At 30.2% G+C, this 21,681-nt stretch overlaps 1 protein-coding gene across 22 annotated transcripts in view; it reads right to left on the bottom strand.

Annotated features, from left to right (window-relative positions):
• Positions 1 to 21,681, bottom strand: part of by (focal adhesion protein tensin) — a 365,221-nt gene that overhangs the window by 261,625 nt on the left and 81,915 nt on the right. For 2 of the 22 annotated variants that reach the window (XM_087156861.1, XM_071177144.2), the window contains exon 1: positions 3,438 to 3,628. The exons of 19 other annotated variants lie outside the window; for them this stretch is intronic. The gene's annotated coding sequence lies outside the window, so the exon portion shown is untranslated. Of the gene's footprint in view, positions 1 to 3,437; positions 3,645 to 21,681 lie in introns of those variants that run through there. One more of the 22 variants, XM_071177143.2, reaches the window with a different exon arrangement.

Here is a 21,681-nt window from a genome sequence, read left to right as displayed (position 1 = left end):
TCATTGTGAAAATAATCTTAAATCTAGGAAATTATAAGGTTTCTTTTCGCAACGTCTTGCATGCTCAGCTAAAATCCACCTTGTCACGAAATTTTAATGGACAATGCAATTTGATCCTATTGCTAGTGTGACGTCAGGTAATACGTCATTATGGAGCTTTAAGAAATGATTTTTAATCCTTCTAGGATGAAAGGTTTGAAACTGCAATATTTTTGCGATATTGAAAAAAGGTTTTTGGTACAAACATTTTCGTGACAATAAAAAGGTTGCCCTAAGTTTACATGCTTTCTGGGAATTAGGGGGCTCCCCATTACGCGAACGACAGGAACAGCTGTCGGAGAATCTGATCCGAGCTCAATTAACCCTTTTGACGCAATTGGAACAACGGTGCACCTTATATCTGTTCTTTTTTCTGCTACTCTAATGGAATACCTGCAAGTGACGTAGTATGGGTATATCGATCCTGATTGGTTGTCAAACATGGCATTTGTTTACGTTCGCTACTGTTCTTTCCATTCTATGTCGAATAAGACAAGACCGTCTAGTAAGTGACACATTCTATATTCTTACGCAAAGATTCTTTCATAAAGATTTCAATTCTTGCGCTATACATTTCGTACTTAACACAAAGATAGGCACGAAGCCATGTAGAACATAAACAAATTAATTTGGCATCGAAGTTGCCAGGTACACAAAACAAAAATATATCACGGCTACAATAAAATACGTAAACAAATAATAAATCTAAGTTATGTGAAAAACGTAGAAGATAAAGAATTATATTTCAACAAGTTCTACGTGCGATACGGCGCCGTACTTAATCAACTTCACGTTCATTAACATTCTGACTTATGTGGAGAAACTTAGCTCAACTTTTAGAACAATTCTGCGTCAAAGGCCAGAAAAAATTAAGCCAAAATTTTAATCAAGCAAAACCAAAAATAAGTGAGTTTAATATAAAACCAGCACTCAGTAAGGGTTTACAGTATTTTCAAAGCTCTTCAGCCAAGGAAAATAAGGATTTAGGACCGGACAATTATATTAAATATTGTATTAGTTACTAAACTTTTAAAAAAATCGCCAATGTGGCGAAAATTTTCCACCTAGCAGAAAATTATCCAAAATCAAAGAAATTCTCAATGTTTGCAAATTTGTGCCCAGATAAATTTAAACCAGAGCTATGTTTGCAAACTTGGGCCAGATTTTCATATAGAAATCAAATTTCAATAAAGTTTAATTATTTTTTAGTCATATATATATATATTTATTTATTTGCGTTTAAATAAAAATTTAGCAATCTTATCGATTTGGTTTCATGTGTAAACTGCATAGAGAGACCTAAAAAAACTAGTTTGAAATATTTAGCTAAAAATTAAAATTTACTAGTTTTGAATAATTTATTTAAAAAAAAAATATTTAGATGAGGTTTAACAATATTCAATCAATGGTATTTATTATCTATTTTTTCATGTTTAATTAATGTTGTAATTCTAAAACGATATACCAAATATAAAACACAAAGTTATCACGTCAATAGTTGAGATCATCAAAAGATATTTTTCCGATTATTGAATAACATTAGATAATCTAATATCCTGGAGATTTTGTCCTATTTTTTATTTTATTTTTTAAAGTTAATATTCTAATGTATGCAGGACGCACCCATATTCAGATGAAAGAGTAGTTGGGATCATGAAGTAATGATCCATTTTATCTAATCTACATCATAAGAGGAAGCCGCGGTTGCTATCCTTATCAGGAAGATAGAGACGCCCTCCCTCCCATGTTAACAAAGGGGCCCCCAAATACCATAGTTCGAAATTGGCAGTTAATTTATAGCTCATCTTCTTACAAAGATGCTTATCCGATGATTCTTTTTCTCTACCGTAACCTTCAAGTTCAATTAATAGTTTCTTGGGAAATATTACTAAGTTTTTGTTTTGTTTTTTACATTAATTGGAAATCGATTTTAATAAGATATTCTTAGATAATTTGTTTTTTAGACGTTTCATCAAAGCAGTGGGCTACTCGAATTCTAGAATGTATGACAGCCCCCAAACACTGGAAGTTACTTCAACTATGATTTTTACAAAAAATATCGAGTGGGCAAAAATTTGAATGTACAAAATATTTCAGTAAATACCTATTCTCGTTCGATATTTTTGACTGCGTAACATTCAGATCGGTGGTATTTTGTATCTACAAGATTATGATCTCGCGAGTTAATATGTCGATGCGATTTCCCGCGTTATTTTATTTTTTTAACGGACATTGAACAGCTGACCCATTTCTGAGTTTACGACTATCATTGTCCACAACTCCATGGCCTTGCGAATTTGAATCCAACCCAGAAGACAAAGGAGCTCCTGGATCAAACATTGGAACAACTAGCCTTCCTAGATGTAGGTCTCTTCGATGGAACTTGCCGCATTTGCGTTACATGGAAGGGAAAACCACGAAAAGATGCCACGATTAGCCTGATGACAAGAGGATCCTAAACAATGATCCGTCTACCACAGAAGATATTTTAGGTCAGCTCTGTAGTTAGTGTGAAACGGGAGCAGAATTCGAGCCAACCAGTACCTGAGATTTGAACCTGTGCTAAATCAATGGCAGACGAACGCTCTATCCCCTGAGCCACCGCGGCTTAGTAGTATTATACTATTATTCATTGTTTAAATCAAGAAAGGTCCCGCAGTGGACTGATCGTTAAGACACCGTTCCTAGCAGATCACCGAAGTCAAGCATCACTGGCTACGGGCAGAGTGCGGGTGGGTGACCACTTGGATCAGTCTGAGTAGGGACCGAGGGTGTGCGGTATTGGTCCTCGTTAAACTGTGCTACCGTAAAGTGCTCGACTTCGCGTGCAGGTCGTCGGGCTACCGAAGCGGGGGTGCCATCCCCTCCGCAGAGGATCAAAATTGTGATGGCATGTCTTCGGATCATCCTCCGGGATGTTTCCCAGACCGTCGCCAATAGCCCATTGTGCAGCTCTAGTGCGACGTAAATTAACAACAACAACAAATTAAGCAAGCTTTTATCCGCATGGTTTCTGTGACATTCAGTCCGTGTGGTGTTTTGTCCTCGTGAAGTTTTATCCATATAGTTTGTCCCTGTGAAATCATTAATGTTATAAAACTAATATTATAATAATATTAACTTTTTTTAAAATTGGGAATTAAGGGGAAATTTCCGTATCGTGATCTGTGGTAGAATAATAGCTAAGGTCTTGGCAACTTCCGGGTAACGGCCTGAGAGAAATTAAAAAAACATCACAGAAGGGGACCAACCCGAAAGGTATAACTCGTAGCCACCTCCGGGCTAAAATCCACATGTTTTGTAAGTTTAAATTTTATTTGGCACCTTGGCGATTGTAGTTGGCGCTACAGATCACGATGCGGAAATATCCCCAGAATTAAAACAAATAAAATAAGTACCTGCTTTGACGAGATTAATCAAAATATTTATCCTCTCTGCCAAGAAGAAGAACACTCACTCCAACCCACCTAAACAGCTTTTCAAACTTTAATCGATTTTGAAATTAATTTCTCAGGATGAAAGGTTGAAACATTGTTTGCGACATTTTCAAATTTCTCACAAGACTTTCGTAAATCCTCGAGATGAATGCAGAAGCACAGGTGTGCGTGCTTTTTTAGAAATATTCGAAAATCGAAAAAGACTCCTATAATTCCACTCACAATTCGAGCGTGGTTGTCACCCACACGACGAAACAAGTTGAGATTCCTTCAACATTCTCTGCCCACCACCTTTAAAAACGCGACAGAGCAAACACCTCTCGATAACCAAACCCCTACACACTTTTCGAATTTTTCATGACATTGAATTACATTTGTTGATTTCGTTCCATGGTTTCCAACCATAACTGCGAAATGGAAAACTTTGATAAAACATCCTTACGGAATGTTATTATGAAACTGTTCAACTCATTGCTGTTAAGTAAATAATGTACTAAATAACCATTATAAAACTGCTATGTTAATGTGAAACAAGAAACTCTTCTGCTATTATCAAACCAGTGGTAACAGGTACGAACATCTCCTAGATTCTAGTAGAATGTATGAATAAATATTATTCCATATATAAAGCCGTTTATTTTTAATCAAATGTCAAATATATATAAGCAAATACTATATTATTAAATCGAAAATTTTTAGTGGCTCTTTAAAAACTGGGAAATTTTGAAGTGAATTGCAACTTTTGGCTCTTTCGTTTCAATAGGTTGCCGACTCCTGTACTAGAAGAAAGAAAGTGTTCGCACGGGTTATCATAAATGAGAAATCCGATTCTTTAGTTGTCTGGACGTTGGTATATTTATCTTATTTAAACCCTTCTGCGCAGATTAGTAGTCCGACATCTCTCTTATTTTCTCCAAATGCGCAGTAAGTGTTCGTCGGACTAAAAAAGGGATTCATGGGGAGTCCTTCACTGGAGGTGGTGGGTTCGAATCCCGCTTTAAACCTGGATGTATTCTTCGTAATGGACTTCTCTGAATTGTTCTGTCTTTCTACTTGACTAAGGTTTATAAGCCTAAATTAAGCACACTAGCCTGCAAATGTATGTAATTTCAACAAAGAAACCTTTCCCCCATCTAGATGATGTTTTGAGTCCCGCTATAACTTTTATTCATTGTTACACACATATGCAGACATGAGTGATCATTACAAAGAAGACTTTATAAGATCTATTGCTCAAATTAGAGAAGGATAACGCGAAGGTGCATCCATGAGGAGTTATGCTGGGATACGAACCCGCAACCTTCATGCTACAGTGTGCTAAAAGAAACGGCGACACCGTTCGGCCAAGTAACTCACCCCACTGTAACCTTGGATATATTTTTGTGGTGTCCTTCTCTTATTTATGTCATCTGTAAAACTAGAAAAAGTCTTATAAGCCGTGATGGCTCATGGGATAAAGCGTTTGCATTCCAATGAGGTGAACTGGGTTCTAGTCCCAGCGATGGCTGATAGATACGATTTCCGCATCCTGCTTGCACCGACCACAGTGCTGACGTAAAATATTCTCAGTAGCAGACGGATAATGAGTTAGTCCCCTTGCCTTCAGGCTAAACGTAAGAGGTTTTCTTGTCCATGTAGCGCAAATGCGGGTTAGCTCCAACAAAAAGTCCTCCACGAAGGCAAATTTCTACCAATACTTGATCCAGGAATTCCCTTGTCGTCTGAATCGGGTTCAAAATTACAAGGCTGCGCACTTGAACATTAGTAGTCGCCAATCCCCCCAAAAATTGGGTTGGCTGTTCAACCACGGTTGTAAGACAAAATATAAGCACATAAACCAGCATGCCTGTGGTAATAATAAATAAAATAAAATAAATAAATACAGAACTGAAAGCTATTACAAAATTGAAAACTTATGTTATCATCAAACGGGAAACTAACTGCATATTATGGAAATACTGAACTGAAAGTTAATTTAAAAACTTTTATGCTATTGTCAAACCGAGAACTATTTTGTACAAAATCTAAGAAATAAAATAAGGAATATTTACCATATATATATAATTTAAGAAAGAGTTTTTCTAACAGATCTTCAAATCCCCTGTGACCTAAGTATTGTGTTAATAAGTAGTTAAAAGTTTTAGTTTATAAAAATGGGAAACATGCGTGAAAAAAAGGCGATTCTATCTTCTCAATTATTTGTCATATTAAGTTCCTGAATTTCATATTCTTTTTAACAGTATTTCACCATACGGTCGAATGTCAACATCAGGAAAAACACCGTAATGTAATGTAATAATATGTAATCAAGAAAAACACCGTAAACTAAAGAGAAAAGGGGGTAGTCAAAAACACGAAATGATTTAACGAAATATGCAATAAAATTTCGTCATCGAAACAAGGTTTCGATTTAAATGTGCATAATCAGCATTTCAAGATATTTACGTGTTCATAAAATGATGAATAAAAACAATTGTATACATGGAAGGTGTTTGTTCAGAAAACCCTCATGAATTAGATGGCAAATAGATGTTGAAATCGATTACAATTGTATTCCAAAACTCGCAATACCATAATGAGTTGGTTCAATCTCAAAATGACAATAAAACAGAAAAAAGCATAGAAAATTATGTATTTCTCCGTCATGATACAGTTATAAATAAACAAGAATCAATATTTGCGAAAAACAGGCTCTCATCGAATTCGCTGCTGCGTAAATGATTTCGCGGAAATAAAATACTTTTTATGGCAGTTGTACAAAGGCTTGCTAAATTATATCCATAATATAAAAACTGGTAAATTATAGCTTGTAGATTTATAAAACTGTTTTTTTCAGCACCTTCCCTACAGCTAAAGTGACGGGCACTTAAGACCATAGTACCTGTACTAAATGTGTCACTTTTAATCTGTTAGTCTTCGAGGTACTCAATTTCGTATACCTCAAATTATTACTGCGAAAAAAAAGTGCTAAATAATTAACATTACTCGGTAGAAGATTGAAAATTAACTCTCGATATCTCGAAAACCTTGTTATGTCAAAAAAATATTTCTCCCCTTGGCATTATACAGTCGGACTTCTATTTAACGAACTTCCATTTTAAGAATTTCTCGATTTTGCGAATTTTTTCGAGGAACTAAGAACATTTTGGAAATTTCTTAGTAAAATAACTTCCAAATAGCGTAGTGAATTTTCTATTTAATGAACTTGTTAACGCATTTTATGGGGGAAAAGACTCTGAATTGATTTTCGAAGAGAAAGCATTTCAAACGAAAAACTCAGACAAAACGGATTTTATCATTAATAATTATTCTTAAGAACGCACGTGGTAATGTATGTTTAATAAATGCAACTATAATTTTATAAATAAATTTAGCTTTTTTTAGTTGAAAATGTGTTTAGTATCATATCGTAACAATGGATAATATTTTGCTCGATTCTTGTTTTCCATGCAGATTTCTTTTATGGTTAAGATTTATAAAATAAATAGTAGATACTAGTTCACAAGTTAAAGGTGTATCAATTGCTAGCTTAATTATGTCCAGTGTTTATGAAATTAAAAGCTGTTTTGTGTCGTTTAAGTATTTCAAAAGGAGATTTTCTATTTAACGAATTTTCCATATAACGAACTTATTATCGGGTATATCCTTCTGATGTTAATTTGAACTCCTATGTCGAAGAGTTTCTTCTCAAAATCTTGTTAAGTCGAATTTTTTTCGAAATAGAAATTTAATTTTTTCGGGAAAATCACAATGTAAAATTATTGTTACACTAATTCTTTTCTATTTGATGCATAATTACTTTTGTCTTACTTTTTAAAATAAAATTATCATTTTTGTATATAGACTTGCAGTTAACTATCATTACATACACGTTTAATATTAGTTATTCTTATGTTTCATGACTCAACTTTTTAGAGTAATATTTCAGAATATATTTTGCTACTTTTTAAAACATATTCAGTTCTGAACTTGTTAACTCGAAAACTCGCTATCTCGAAATGTTTTTAGTATCCCATTAAATTTGAGACATCGAGAGCATACTGTATATAATAAAAATACTTATTACAAAGATTGAAATATATTGAATAGATAATTATAGCATAGTGAATAAAGGTCCTTTATTTTATTTTATAACTGGCGTTGAACAGCCGAGGCGATTCTGAGATAACAGCTATCAATGCTCAACTACGTAGCCTTGTTATTTTGAATCCAATCCAGAAGACAAGGAAACTCCTGGATCAAACAAGGGTGCAAACAAGCCTTCGTGAAAAACTTTCTAACGAACCTTACCCGCATTTACGTTACATGGGGAGGAAAGCTTCCCACGGTTAGTTCGACAGCAAGGGGATTCTAACCCATGATCCGTCTAACACTGAAGATATTTTAAATCAGCACTGTGGTCCGTGAGAGTTGGAGGCAGAATTCATATCGACCAGCCAACACCGGTAAGAACCTGGGTGACCATTGGGAAGTGAGAGCTCTATCCCCCGAGCCACCGCGACTCAATATAGGTCTTTTATGCTATTTTAGGGAATCTAATTCATTATTTTTATGCATTTTTTTTTAAATACATTAAATAAAATGAAAGATTGTTGGAAAAATTGTTATAAATTTCTTGCGTAACTATTAAGAGGATAATTAGTCTCATTAGAGGATTATAAATATTTAAAAAGATTGCAATGTATAATATTTTCTTCCCATAATACATTTTGCAATAACAATTCGAAAAAATCATAGAACTCTAGATACTTGCAGCAATATCACTTAGCTTTTACAACCTTTACAAGTTGACGTGGAGATAGATTATATTTTTATTTTATTTGAATGAAATATAATATAGCAAAACTCTTCTTGAAGAGGATATTAGTAACTTAAAAGCTTTGTTTAAATAATGCATTATTGTGTAATACTTAGCTAATCTTTAGTATATTTCTTTTGGGAATTATTATGATGTTCTTGAAAGACTTGTCGTGTAACTTAGAGTATAAAAGAGAGAGAGAGAGAGCTTATGAAAATTCAATTTCTTTTAAAATTCCATTAAAAATCTGGACTTTAACAAATAAAGTTAAAATTAGTCGTTTTTTTCACAATTAAATTAAAAATAGAATAGAAAACGATTTTTTACGTCGGTAACTAAGAAGAAAAAAAAATGAAAGAAAGAAAACGATTTTCTGACAGAATATAAAAGAATAAATAATGTGTGAATGAAAAAAATGTGGCCGGATTATTCCAAAGTATTATTTAATCACGACAAATGAATGTTTCAACTTTAAATTTCAATATATTGTTTCAATTATGTTTCTTTTACAATGGAATAAACAAAACAAAAAACGATTTTGTTTTCTTCGAGAACTTTAGGAAGTAAAGGAATAAAATTATTTGACAGAATTTCGAGGAATATATAATATGTAAATGAAACAAAATAAATATATTTCATGGATTTACAAACAGCAGTGTTTCGAAATGTTTGAAAACATATAATTTTCGTTAGTTCACATGCAGCCGAGAAAGAAAAAAAAAGAGAAGAAGAAAAACTCATTTTCCGCCTACGAACTTCTTTTTACGACTTCTGTCTGGCTGTTCTTTCCGATTTTCGACCTTGCCGGAAAAGAAAAAGGAATATTTTCCTCTCTATTCTGTTCTTAGAAGATTTTACAAAATTAAAGTTTAAAAAATAATACCGTAGAACAACCTAAAAATTTAATAACTTAAATTTTAACTGACTCTAAATACTTTTATGCAGCAAGAGTTTAAAAATAATGCAATACAACAAGTGACTTATTGATGACTTATTAAATATTAAGAACTTCGAACTTCTCTCTAATTTCTTTGTTCTCACGTGTACTTTAAAAAGTTGGAAAATAATATTGCTTGATATCTACAGAAAGTGGAAAAGTTTAGGTTCTTATATAGATATAAGGCATTTTTTTATTGTAAATACATAAATAAAATTGCAAGCTGAATAATTAAAAAAAAATTGTTTTAACAAGTGTAATAAATATAAATAATAAAAATAATGAACTTTGTCTATATTTAGTAATTATCAATTTATGTAACTTTTAATTTGTACGGAAATAGAGATAGAATGATAGGGAAAAAATCAGAGGAAAATAAAATATACAAAAAAAAATTTAATTAGCAAATTACGTAAAAAGTGTGAGCACATTTCAGTACATACAAGAAACTTTTTTAAAAATTTCCAACTTGATTTCCTCGCTAACTTGGCAGTTGTCAGTTACTTCGTTTTATCTAATATATCATTGAGTAGTTTAGGAGTCAATAAACACATATTACAATGCGTACAACACAATACGATATAAAAATTTCAAAACTGATTTCTCGTAATATTGAAACTATCAGTTATTTTGTAGATCTAAAATGTTACCGATTAGTTAAAAAGCCACAAGCTAATAAATACATCACATTACATAAAAGTTAATACGATTTAAAAATTTTTAAACTTGATTTTCTCGGAAAATGAAGTTGTCAGTTCGTTCGTTTTAGGAGATACGAGCCAGTAAGTACAGATTACAATACGATTTAAAAGTTTCTAGCTTTATTTATCATAATATTGAAACTATCAGTTACTACAGTGGTTACATTAGGTATATTAAAATAAAAGTATTTTCTAAAACGTTATGTGACGTGGCTGCTATTGCATTAAAAAAAATGGAAAATCCTTGAGTGATTAAACATGTTTTATCCCATATTATTAATCAAAAATGAGAAAAAAAACATTTTTAATATTCATGGCAAAATAAATGAGCTTTTATGAGCATTCATCTATAAAGACTTCAAGTCGAAAATTAAATATAGACATCGTGAGATATTAATTAATATAATTACCATGATTGACATCAATTAAGCTACTGGATTTTCCTGGATCGTCAACCGATTCACATAATACACATGCCAAGTGACGTATTCTCTCTAAACAAAATGGCTTCTGGATAAAGTTACAGGCAACGTGTGTTCATTAATCTTTTTTCCAAAAGGTAAATTCTGTCTGTTCCCTAATATTTAATGATCGACCACCCGGGAAGAGGAAGTTGAACAACCAGATAGATGTATCGCAATCCAACAACCGGTACACCCTATCTCTCTCTGCAAACAAGGGTGTAAAGAAGCACCCATCAAGACGTTCTTTTTCGCACAATCACCGTATTCCAGAATATCCAGCTCATTGAAATTAACCTTCCATATACTTAGAATAATAGAAGGGGTCTGCTTAACATTTATAAAAAAAAAACAACAAAGATTTGCTTCAGTTGTCAATTTCAATTGCGACATATATAGGCAAAGATCAAAGTTTCGGTTGCTTATTTTTCATTTTTCCTGCCTCCTTTTAAAATGGCCACTTGCAAATCTAGATGTGGTAAAATATTACTTGATTTAAAAACTTCATTAGCTTCAAAAACACGTATATGGTAATAAAAGTCGACACGTTTTAAGCACTCAAAAATAGCTGAGCATTTTTAAGACACAGCTGAAAAATTGACATGTTTCAAGCGCTCAAAAATAGGTTCTCATTTTGACGACTTACTATTAAGGAATGAGAAAAACAAAACAGATTTGAAATATAAAACGTAAAGTTGCCGACGAAAAAGGGGAAAAAAATTTTTAAAATTGTTATTTTTATTAATTTTTTTTCCATTTTTCGTTCGCATCTTTTTTATGTTTTATATTTCAAATCACTTTCGTTTCTTCTCTTTCATGTCTGGCATATCTTGAGAAGGAGTGCCTATTTTTATTGCCCTCTGCCAATTTTTGAAGCTAATGAAATTTTTTTTAATCAAGTAGTATTGGAACAATATTTCTTGTTGGAATTCGGTTAAAACTATTCCTTCTTGTTTTGATGTATCAATCCAACGAAGGAAGGTATTTAATTCAGAGATAGTTTGCTTATAATTTCGAAACTTAAAATATTGTCAGCACTAATAAATTAGCATTTTAGTTGTTGCAGACGATAGGTACGAATTCCGAATCCGGCTCTCACCGACCACAATGCTGACGTCAAATATTCTCAGTGGTAGTCGATCATAGGTTAAGAGTCCCCTTGCCGTCAGGCTAACCGTGGGACGTTTTCGTGGTTTTCTTCTCCATGTAACGCAAATGCAGGTTAGTTCCATCAAAAAGTCCTCCCCGAAGGTGAATTTCACCCAATATCTAATTCATGAAATCTTTTTTTATTTTCTGGACTGGGTTCAAAATTACAAGGCTTTGCAGATGAACATAAGTCGTAAACCCGAAAAATTAGGACGGCTGTTCAACGACGGTTATAAAATAAAATAGGATATTCCTACCGATATTTCGAAGTTCGATGAACACTTTGTTATCGTGCTACTTAAATGTTGTTACTGCTAACACTTTGTTGATACTTAATTACTTCTTTTAATTTTTCTAACTAATTTTTCAAATTTTAACATTGCTATCGATATTTATGACTGCTGTCAAAAGTTCAGAAAACATTTCTTGCTTTTAAGAAAAAAAATATTTTAAATTCCAATTTCAATAAAAAAAAATTATCAAAGCCATATATATTTTTGCTTTAAATTCACAACAATAAGTGGCCATCTAAGAATTTGTTTTGTCCTCTTCAAGAGATCATTCTTCTTAAAAGTTGTTTGTTTTTGACAATATGTGCGGTCTCAAACGGGCAACTAATCATGTCATCATAATGGCTGTCCATCTTAGGGGGCTCCGAGTAGGGTGCCGAAGGGTGTGGTCATGATGGCTCCGCAATTATTCTTACATTCCATTTTATTTGAGATTTATTCATCCAGCAATTGTACTTTATGCATTTTATAAAGAAGATATCAAACCCTACATAATGGAGTGAAAAATTCTCAAGATCTTTATAAAACCGTTTTTAATTATGAAATGTACTTTAAAAACGATATTTATCGGATTAAAAATTCACCTCCAGAAAGTTTTCGTTTATTTATTTCATTCTCCAGTAAAATCAAGCAGTTTTGTGCTAAGAAATAAAAAAAAAGTGCATTTAAATATTTAAGTAACAAATTAATAGTCTTTTAAAATTTAAAATAAAAATCTTATACTTTCCTGAATTTTTTTTGTGGACTTCTTTTTAAAAAATTTTATCTATTTATTTTACTAGAATTTTATGCATTTATTTATTCTAATAAAATTTATACTCTTATTTAATTTAATTTTCAATAACTGAGTAGTGAATAACAATTTTAGTGCTTAAAAGAGGTTTCTGTTTTTTTTTCTTTTTAACTAGCAGATTTAAAAGTTAAAAATCGAAATAATATTTAGTTTTTTTTCTTCTTAATTTTTATTATAATGTCTTTAAAAACTATCAAGGGACAATTGCCTTCATATCTTATCATGCTTAGTTTCCTTACGCTGTTTCTTCTCTGTTATTTATTTTTGTTGTTTATTCTTCTTATTCAAAAAAAATAATTATGTATTTTTTAATAAGTAACTAATTAATGCACAAATAATCTTTCATCTTGGCATAATTAAAGCAACATTAATTACACACATGAATTACAACATTAACACACTTATGAATAAACATGAATTTACGAACTTGGGTATTAAATCTGCTAAGACTGGCACTTGCTTATACATTTAAGCGGGGTAGGGGGATTTCTAACGCAGGTGGTTCTAATTTCGTTTTCCAAAAGTGTCATGATTGTTTAGGTAAAAAAAAATCTAACCATAATTAATAAACAAATAAGAAAAATTATCTGACTTATCAAAATGAAAGTTAATTTTAGATAAAAAGTTTCAGTGTGATTCAAAGATAGTGCGATTCATGCGATTCATTCAGTGCGATTCAAAGATAGTGGATCTTAGTCGATTTGAAAAAAACTGAAACATCGATGAATAAAATATTAATAAATATGTGGAAAAAAAAGTTTTTTTTTACGGACTGCAATCTCGAACCGTTCTGATATAAATCAGAAAAACTAAACAAACTTATCTGAAACAGAATATCTTTAAAAATAGCGTTCAACCACATCTAATTTTAAACACAAAAAACTCAAAAGTGGGGAGCGTAAAATTTGTGTTTTAGTTTCCACTGAAATACCGGAAACAGAGAGGAGAGGGAAGAAAAAGAAAGTTAATTCCAAATTGAAGTGGGGATTTACAAGTTTATTCTCACCTTATGTTATGTTGGTTTCATGTCAAAAATAACACACACTGAAAACCACGAAATGCACCGTAGTTTATAATCATGGACTACTGCATTTGGTTTAGCTTTTTTTTTTTTTTTTTTTGCTTTCTGTAAAGGTGCTTAGAAATTGTCATAATTCCAAATATCTGTTTCAGAATAAATAAAACAAAATGCAACACGAGTTTGATTTATTTATACATGAAATGTGTCTTTATAAAAACAGTTTAGTGTGAAATTAAGCCTAAATGTTTACTGTTTTGAGATTTGTTTTATTTAATTTTTTTTTCTGTCCATTTTATTTATTTATTTTTTTTCAGTTTTGAGGCCATTTCAATATATTTTTCGCTTTTGTTTTGCGAAAATTACTACGCATATAACATTGCGTAGTAATTTTCGGGGGTTGGCGAGCGTTAGCGAGCAGGGGGCGCAGCCCACTAGTATTTAATATTAAGCTTAACATTTTATTGGAACAATTAGAATAAAATATTCGAATAGAAATTCAGCATTTGATTCGTAGAGTTCGTTTCTCTTTTACCCCTATACTTTGTTATTTAATATTAGTTAATAATCACAAACAAATCCATTTTCCACAAGGATTCTAAAGGTATAAACAATAAACACAGTGTTTCTAAGAATAACCTATTTTATACATCGTTGCCAAAGAAATTTTACGAATAATAAATATATCTTTTAGATATCAATCGAGTTCACGGAACTGAAAAAAACTAGATAATTCTTGCAACTTCAAAAACATATGAATGAAGAAGAAGAAAAAAAAATCAAACTGTCGTTGACAAACAAATGAAAATATGTCAAAGCGAAGAAATTCTCCAAGTCCAACGGGTAAATGAACGAAAAATAATAAACAGTCGAAGAAAAAAAAAAGTAAGAAGAGATGCCTAGTCAGATAGATAACTTTTTTATCATTGGGTAGTGACAACAATATGAGATAGCTTAATAGGGAAAAATCGCGATAAAATATGACATATCCTTGAAATATCCAAAGTATATCCTACTAGACAACATGAAGAAGCTTCTGTTTGGTATCTATGTTAAGAAAAACAAGGAATTATGGGAGGGAAATTGTAAATAAAAGAATCATGAATCATATTTTTTATTAGATATCTTTTATTTGGAATTTGTCATTACTCTAAAAATTTTTAGAAGTTTACTCATACAAATCGCTTCTATAAATATAATATTTAGCTTAAGATATGGTTGCTACGATAATAAGTATAGAGATATAGCAGTGGGAAGCATATCGAACGAAGACAGTTTCAAAATTATTTTTTTTATTGTCTAGTTTCTTTCTTCCAGCATGAACTATTTTGTATAAGAGCGTCATATCAAAACTACTTTTTCCCAATCTTATGTTAATATTCTGTGTTAATAAATGAATAATTTTTTCATTATATATATATATGTTACGGTGAATGATCGAAATTGAGAGAATGTCGACTTCCACCGGTGAATGTCAACAATCACTTAGTCGCTTTGGTGAATGTCCGATATATTTGTTATATCCGATTTGATATTGATTTATTCGTTGTTATTATTATATTTATTCGACATTTTAATGTCTGCTGAGGATAGATCAGAAGAAACATCAGTGTTCGGAGTACCGGACAAATGTATACCGGGCAGTGGTACTTAACTAGACCTGGTATATATTTCGGACATTTACCAAAGCGACTATGTGATTGTCAACATTCACCGGTGGAAGTCAACAACCACCTATTTCGGTCATTCCACACAGGTTTTGGTTTGCTTATACATTTCCAACTCTCTTCTTTTACATCACAATAGTTCTAAGAGTTTAATTAAAGAGGTAGCGACACCTATCGGTCTTAGTTGGTTTTCTCGCACAGAAGTTGTTTCGTTTGTCGTATTCTAGATAAATAGATATAAGAGATCTTATTTGTAGAAAATACGATTTCCATAGACGAGGCACATATTGGTTTCTTTTGATTTTTATTCATCTTAGTGCAAAATTCATTGAAAAAGAGGTTTTCCCAATCAGGGTCTTGGGATCTGGCCATTGTTACGATAGTTTTACAAGCAGTTATAACATTAAAAGCCACGCGGAATTGGTCACTCCCGTCTTTTATGTAGGGATAGCGAAAGGGATCTCGCAAGATCTTCCTTGACGTAATTCGGGAAAATTTAACCATCTCAAATCGTTTTTACGGATGGCGAAAGGAAATTTTAGGGATTTTCCTAACGAGTATATTTGCAAGTATTATTACCCATTGAGTTTAAGAAATATTCCTTTAATTGGAATACTTGCTCTATGTGAAAGAAGGAAAACTTATTCGCCAATTTTAAATATTTTTCCGCCAATAGAGTGAGTGAAAATTTCGCGACCTGTATGTAGATTCATCGTTGTATATATTAATAGAATGTCACGAAACTCAAATGTTCTACTAATATATTTCAATTCACAACAAGCTTAAAAGAATAACTGTCATGTTTATGTTTATATAGTTCACTTTAAAAATCAATTATTAAAAAACCATTGTTGCGCATGTTTATAAATAATAAGCTAAGTAATTTGCATCGAAAAACAATTGTTTCATAGTAATGTTTTAATGCTTAGAAAAAGCCGAAAGGGAATAAAATCTAACACTCCACAAAAAGTGTATATATATTATCATTATAGGCAACAGCAACAAAAAATAAAAATCAATTATATTTAATTTCAATAAATAAGTTTAAAACAGCAATCGTTTCAATTTCCCGGCTTTGGTACCAACTTTGTCATATTTTCATTTTCTATTAAAAAACAAATGCATCCTATTTTATATTTATAAAAAAAAAATATGTTAAACTTTTACATCGCAAAACGTTAATTAGTTTTTCTGATATACAGAGAGAGAAAAAATAGCACTTTCGGAAATGTTTGTGCCAGAATTTTTTACCCCACCCCCTACAAAATTAACAGCAGCAATTCTATACATTTTCATGTATTGAAGGAAAACTAAAAAGAAGAAGAAAAAAGAATTTAATTATTAATGGAATGTTAACAATGTAAGGTTATCAGTAATTTAGTAATATTCCGTTGAAATATTAAGGCGAGTTTATGAAAGGCAAACATTTTATTGAAACTGGGCAATCCATTCATTGTGATAGTCTATTTTTACAGACGCATAGCTTAATATTCCTGTAGTTGACGTCATGACGTCTACTATCCATTCAAATGTTCACAATTACCTGTTAGGTGAGGAAAAAGCTGCTTGTCACCCCTTTTGATCATTCTAAGTAATGGGTTTGATTCCCTCAACTGTTCATTCTTCGACCATATAGATTTATGGGTTTGTTTACCACTTTGGAATTATAAGAAATGAGTTTAAGATTCGCATTGACGCTAAATAACAAGTTTAAAGGGAAAAAAATCATAAAAAATACTAGAACGTGCAATCTAAAATTAGAAGTCAGTAACAAAGCTTTCAATTTAAAAAAAAAAAAAAAACTTGAATAATTTAACTGAATTTGAAAACATTTCTTTTTTTTTCTTCTGTGAATTCTAAGTCTTGTGTCATATCAAAACATTTCTTGACTCATTTCCTTATTATTTTTTTAAAAATTAAACCACACCCATTTTTTATATTAAAAAACAAAATACGGTATTAGAACTAATATGCATTTCTTTAAAAAAAAATTGCAAGATTTAATATATTTTTTTAAGAAAAACTACAATACAATTCCAAAATAAAGCATTTAATTAAGTTAACCGAAATTTACAAAGATTTTTCTTAAAACGAATAATCCCAAGAAAACTGAACCGAAACACGGTTTTAGAAAAAAATTACAATTACTTGGAAAAGTATTTTGCGCTGATCTGCCCCCTTCGGCTTTCAGTGTCTTCTCGTTTATCTTCATTTCTTTTATAACCCCCCCCCCCCAATAATTTTCCTTTTTTTCGTTACCAACTAAACGTTTTCCTGTTTATAATTTGTTTTTTGTTTTCATAATTCATGTGTTATCATCCCGAAAGAAAACATCATGTTCATGTTCAACCATTCCTACATATCAACTAAGATTCAAAACATAAAATTAATTTTTTAAGTTATGCCTAGAACAACATAATAATCCAAAATGCGTTTCGAATTCTCAATTCATTTTTAATTCACACCACTTTAAGAAATTTCTCGGAAAATATTGCTTGATAAAAAAAAATTTTAATTGTAATTTTATCATATTCAACCATAACAGTCAAATAACCATAAAAAAAGATGGAATTCAAACGGTTAATTGTGAGAAAAATCTTTCATTAACTGTTTTCACTTAATACGGTTAATCAACCAGAATTTTATCTACGCCAACTAGGCCCACAGCCGATGACAGCTTCGAAAGTTTGAATCTAAACTATATAAGGATATCGAATTCATGTTTTCATTTTCCACCATCGGATATCTAACACAGCAGTCAGAGCCTAAGAATCTCATAGCAACAAGTGTGTGGGGAATACTTTATGAAATCACTTAATTCCTTACAGCAGGGTACATATTTCGGACGAAAGAGCTAATCAGTCAATCTCATTACCAGTTGAACGAGAATTCGAATCCCAGCGTACACAGTATTTCTTACATTTATTCAACACATAAGAAGATTTTATTATCCTGCACTCTTAAATTGGCGACCCTGGACTATTATCATTTACGCATATATGAAAGTACCGCAGACCTACTTAACAAAATGTCTAGTATTTCCCATCTCTTACGATCGATGGTAAACTAGTAATATTCATTACTAACGAAATCCCTAACATAATCTAGCTCCAATGTCCTGTTTAATTTAATTTTTATGGTTTTGAAACCATGCAACTGTAAATGGTTAAAAACCGTGTAGTTTTTTTAATTGCGTTTTTTTTATCATACCAGTTGTAAACGGTTTTAAAACCGTAAAGTGAAAGAAACGTTTCAAACTGTAAACTTTACGGTTAATTAAATGGACAGACTGTTGTCCGTTATTTTACCATAATTTTAGAATAAAAATTCGAACAGTGTGATATCCAAATATATATATATATATATATATATATATATATATATATATATATATATATATATATATATATATATATATATATATATATATATATATATATATATATATATATATATATATATACACATTTCTAAATTATCCCACCTTATGCAAGCATAAAAGAAAATAAGAAAATCTTTTTAAATCTTTTAAAACATCTTTTCTTTAGAAAATCTTTTAAAGATCTTTTTAAATATCCAAAAAAGGAGATTGACTCACTATTAAAATTTCCAAATGTCGTTAACATCCGAATCGAGATTAATGTTGATAATTTTATGCAAATGATTCTATTTTAATATTATCATCTTAATATCAGAATGTGGCTTATTTTTGGCTTTTATAATCGATTTGATACTCAGAAAATTCCAGACGGATTTATCAGACGATAATTGAAGAAAATGTTCTTTCCTCGACACCTAATGATGACCTTGAAAATTAATTACGTTGTTCTATATCTTGCAAGACCCACTTTACGATGCAATTAGAACAAGATAATGCACACTTGACAAATTGAATTCCATTACATAAAAAAAACTTAATCGTAATCAATAACAGGAAAAAAATTATGCGGTTTTTTTTTCAGTTTACTAATTAAAAGCCTACTAAGTATTGCTTGCGATGTCGGGATTTGAGTGTCGCGAGACATCAGTAGATCAAGCAGTATCGCACAATTTTTTTTATTTAACTAATTTACATACTTTTTACACGTGTCAGTATTTTCGTTACGTAATAATCAACATTAAAAAGATAATAACCATTAGTATATAACGATATAAATAACGATAATTATCATTATTGATAATAACCCCCCCCCCCGATTATTTCCCTGTTAAATATTTTTAGCTGTCGATATCAGCAATAATCGAGGCATTATCATATTTAAAAATTATTGTTGTGTCAAGGATTTTCAGTTATATATTAAGGGCGTTAATTAAGGAACACCCTGTATAAAGTTTAACTCCCGAATCATTATGATTGTATCTTAGATTGCATCGATTGAAAAATTATTTAGAAATAAAAGGAATTGGAAAAGTTTTAGTTTTTTTATTTTTAAAGTCGAAAAAATTAAAACACTATAACGCAATTGCAAACTATTTATTTTTTTAAAAATTAAAACAAATCTATTGTTTGTGAAAATACTTAATAATAAGTAAGTAAAATAACTTTAATTACTGAATAATAAGTAATTAAAATAATAAGTAATTTCGCGAATAATTATAAGAATAATAATAAGCAATTAATTGATAAGTAATAAGTAATAAGTATCACGTATTATTATTAATTAATTGTTATTGTTTTTGATTATTGATTAATTACTTATTAGTATAAAACTATTGTTTGTGAAATTATGTACCGGTACATAAAAGATCCAATCGATTGTCAACCCTAAAAAGTACTCTATTTAAAGAGGGGAAACGATATTTATGACCGCTTTTAAAATTTGTTGAGTGTTGAATAAAATAAGATCCATGCAGCATACTTCTTGGATAATTTTTTTTTTTTTAAACAATGAATTAAAATTTGTACAAAATTTAAAAGCTAATTTTGACATGTCTCGACAAAACTAATTTCGTAGTTCAGCTATTTTTAAAAAAATTTAAATCCTTCACTAAAAAATAAATAGATAAAAACTATAATATGTATCCAGAAAAAAGGTGAATATGTCCTATGTTCCTTCCTTCTTTTCATTCATTTAAATACAAATTGTTACATTCAATATTTTTTAAGAGTTTAACAGAGAAAAAAAAAAGTTATAGGCATGTTTTTTACAGCTTTCAATTTGTTTTCAAAACTTTTATAAGATGTTATTTAAAATATTTATATTCAATCATAATAATTTAAAATAAACTAAAAAAATTATTTTGAAAAAATAAAATAAAATAAAAAGAATAAAATAAAATAAAAAAGAACAAAATAAAATAAAAAAGAATAAAATAAAATAAAAAAGAATAAAATAAAATAAAAAGAATAAAATAAAATAAAAAGAATAAAATAAAATAAGAAGAATAAAACGCAAAATTTAGTATTCTTTTTGTCAGTAAATGTCTGGAACTATTCGATGTTTTCCTTGTCGGATCCTTTTAAGAAAAAAATAAGAAGAAATTGTTTTATTTTTCGAAAACATTTTTGTTTGCTTATCAAATCGATCACGAGATTCAAATAATAAGTCGGATCATATATCATCTTCTGACAATCGAAATAGGAAGTTTTCTTGACGATAATATTTTGAGGATATATATATTTCGGATTTTGATTTCAATACAAATAAACAATATTCAATAAAGAAACAAAAAATTTAAAAAAATAGATGGTTCCTTTAAAAATTAGAAAGTAACAAAATTAGAAAAGCAACAATTAATTATGAATTTATTTTTGCATGAAATTATATGTTAATGAGTTAAAATAGTTCGATGTTGTTGAAAAAGTTGACCACTAGAAGTGTCTATGATTAGATAGCCCACTTAAATTGGTTGTCAGCCGAGTACAATACCAATTTATTTAATTTTGAATTGCTTAAGTCAATTTTTTTCGTCTATTAAATTACATTATTATTATTATTATTATTACTATTTTCTTCTTTTATCCTTTACTTCGAAATTTTGAATGTTTGTAATATATATTTCAAACAAAATTAACTAATTTATATTCAATGACAACGTTTTCAAATAAATAAACAAAAAATGACACAATATACAATTTTATAAATAGTAACTATAACAAATATGAGTGTTTTGAATTGATCATAAGAGTTCATGATCGTATTATATGATTCCAAAAGGTATAACTATTAAATAAAATATTTCACTTGATTTGATTTTTTAAATACATAAAGGATAGCAATTAAATTAATTTAAAGTACACATTTCAAACAAATGTAAAAGACAACCAGTATTTAATAAAGCAATGTTTAAAAATAAATGTTTACAGTTATTATAAAAGCTTTAATAAAAATATTTTTTTTTTTAATATTTATGAAAATTTTCCACTTAAATGTTAAAAGAAAGTTTCATT

The sequence above is a fragment of the Parasteatoda tepidariorum genome, chromosome 2 (assembly GCF_982258835.1).
Source record: "Parasteatoda tepidariorum strain Cologne lab strain chromosome 2, Ptep-v5.0, whole genome shotgun sequence".
Lineage (NCBI taxonomy): Eukaryota > Metazoa > Arthropoda > Arachnida > Araneae > Theridiidae > Parasteatoda > Parasteatoda tepidariorum.
This window is presented reverse-complemented; position numbering and strand designations above follow the sequence as displayed.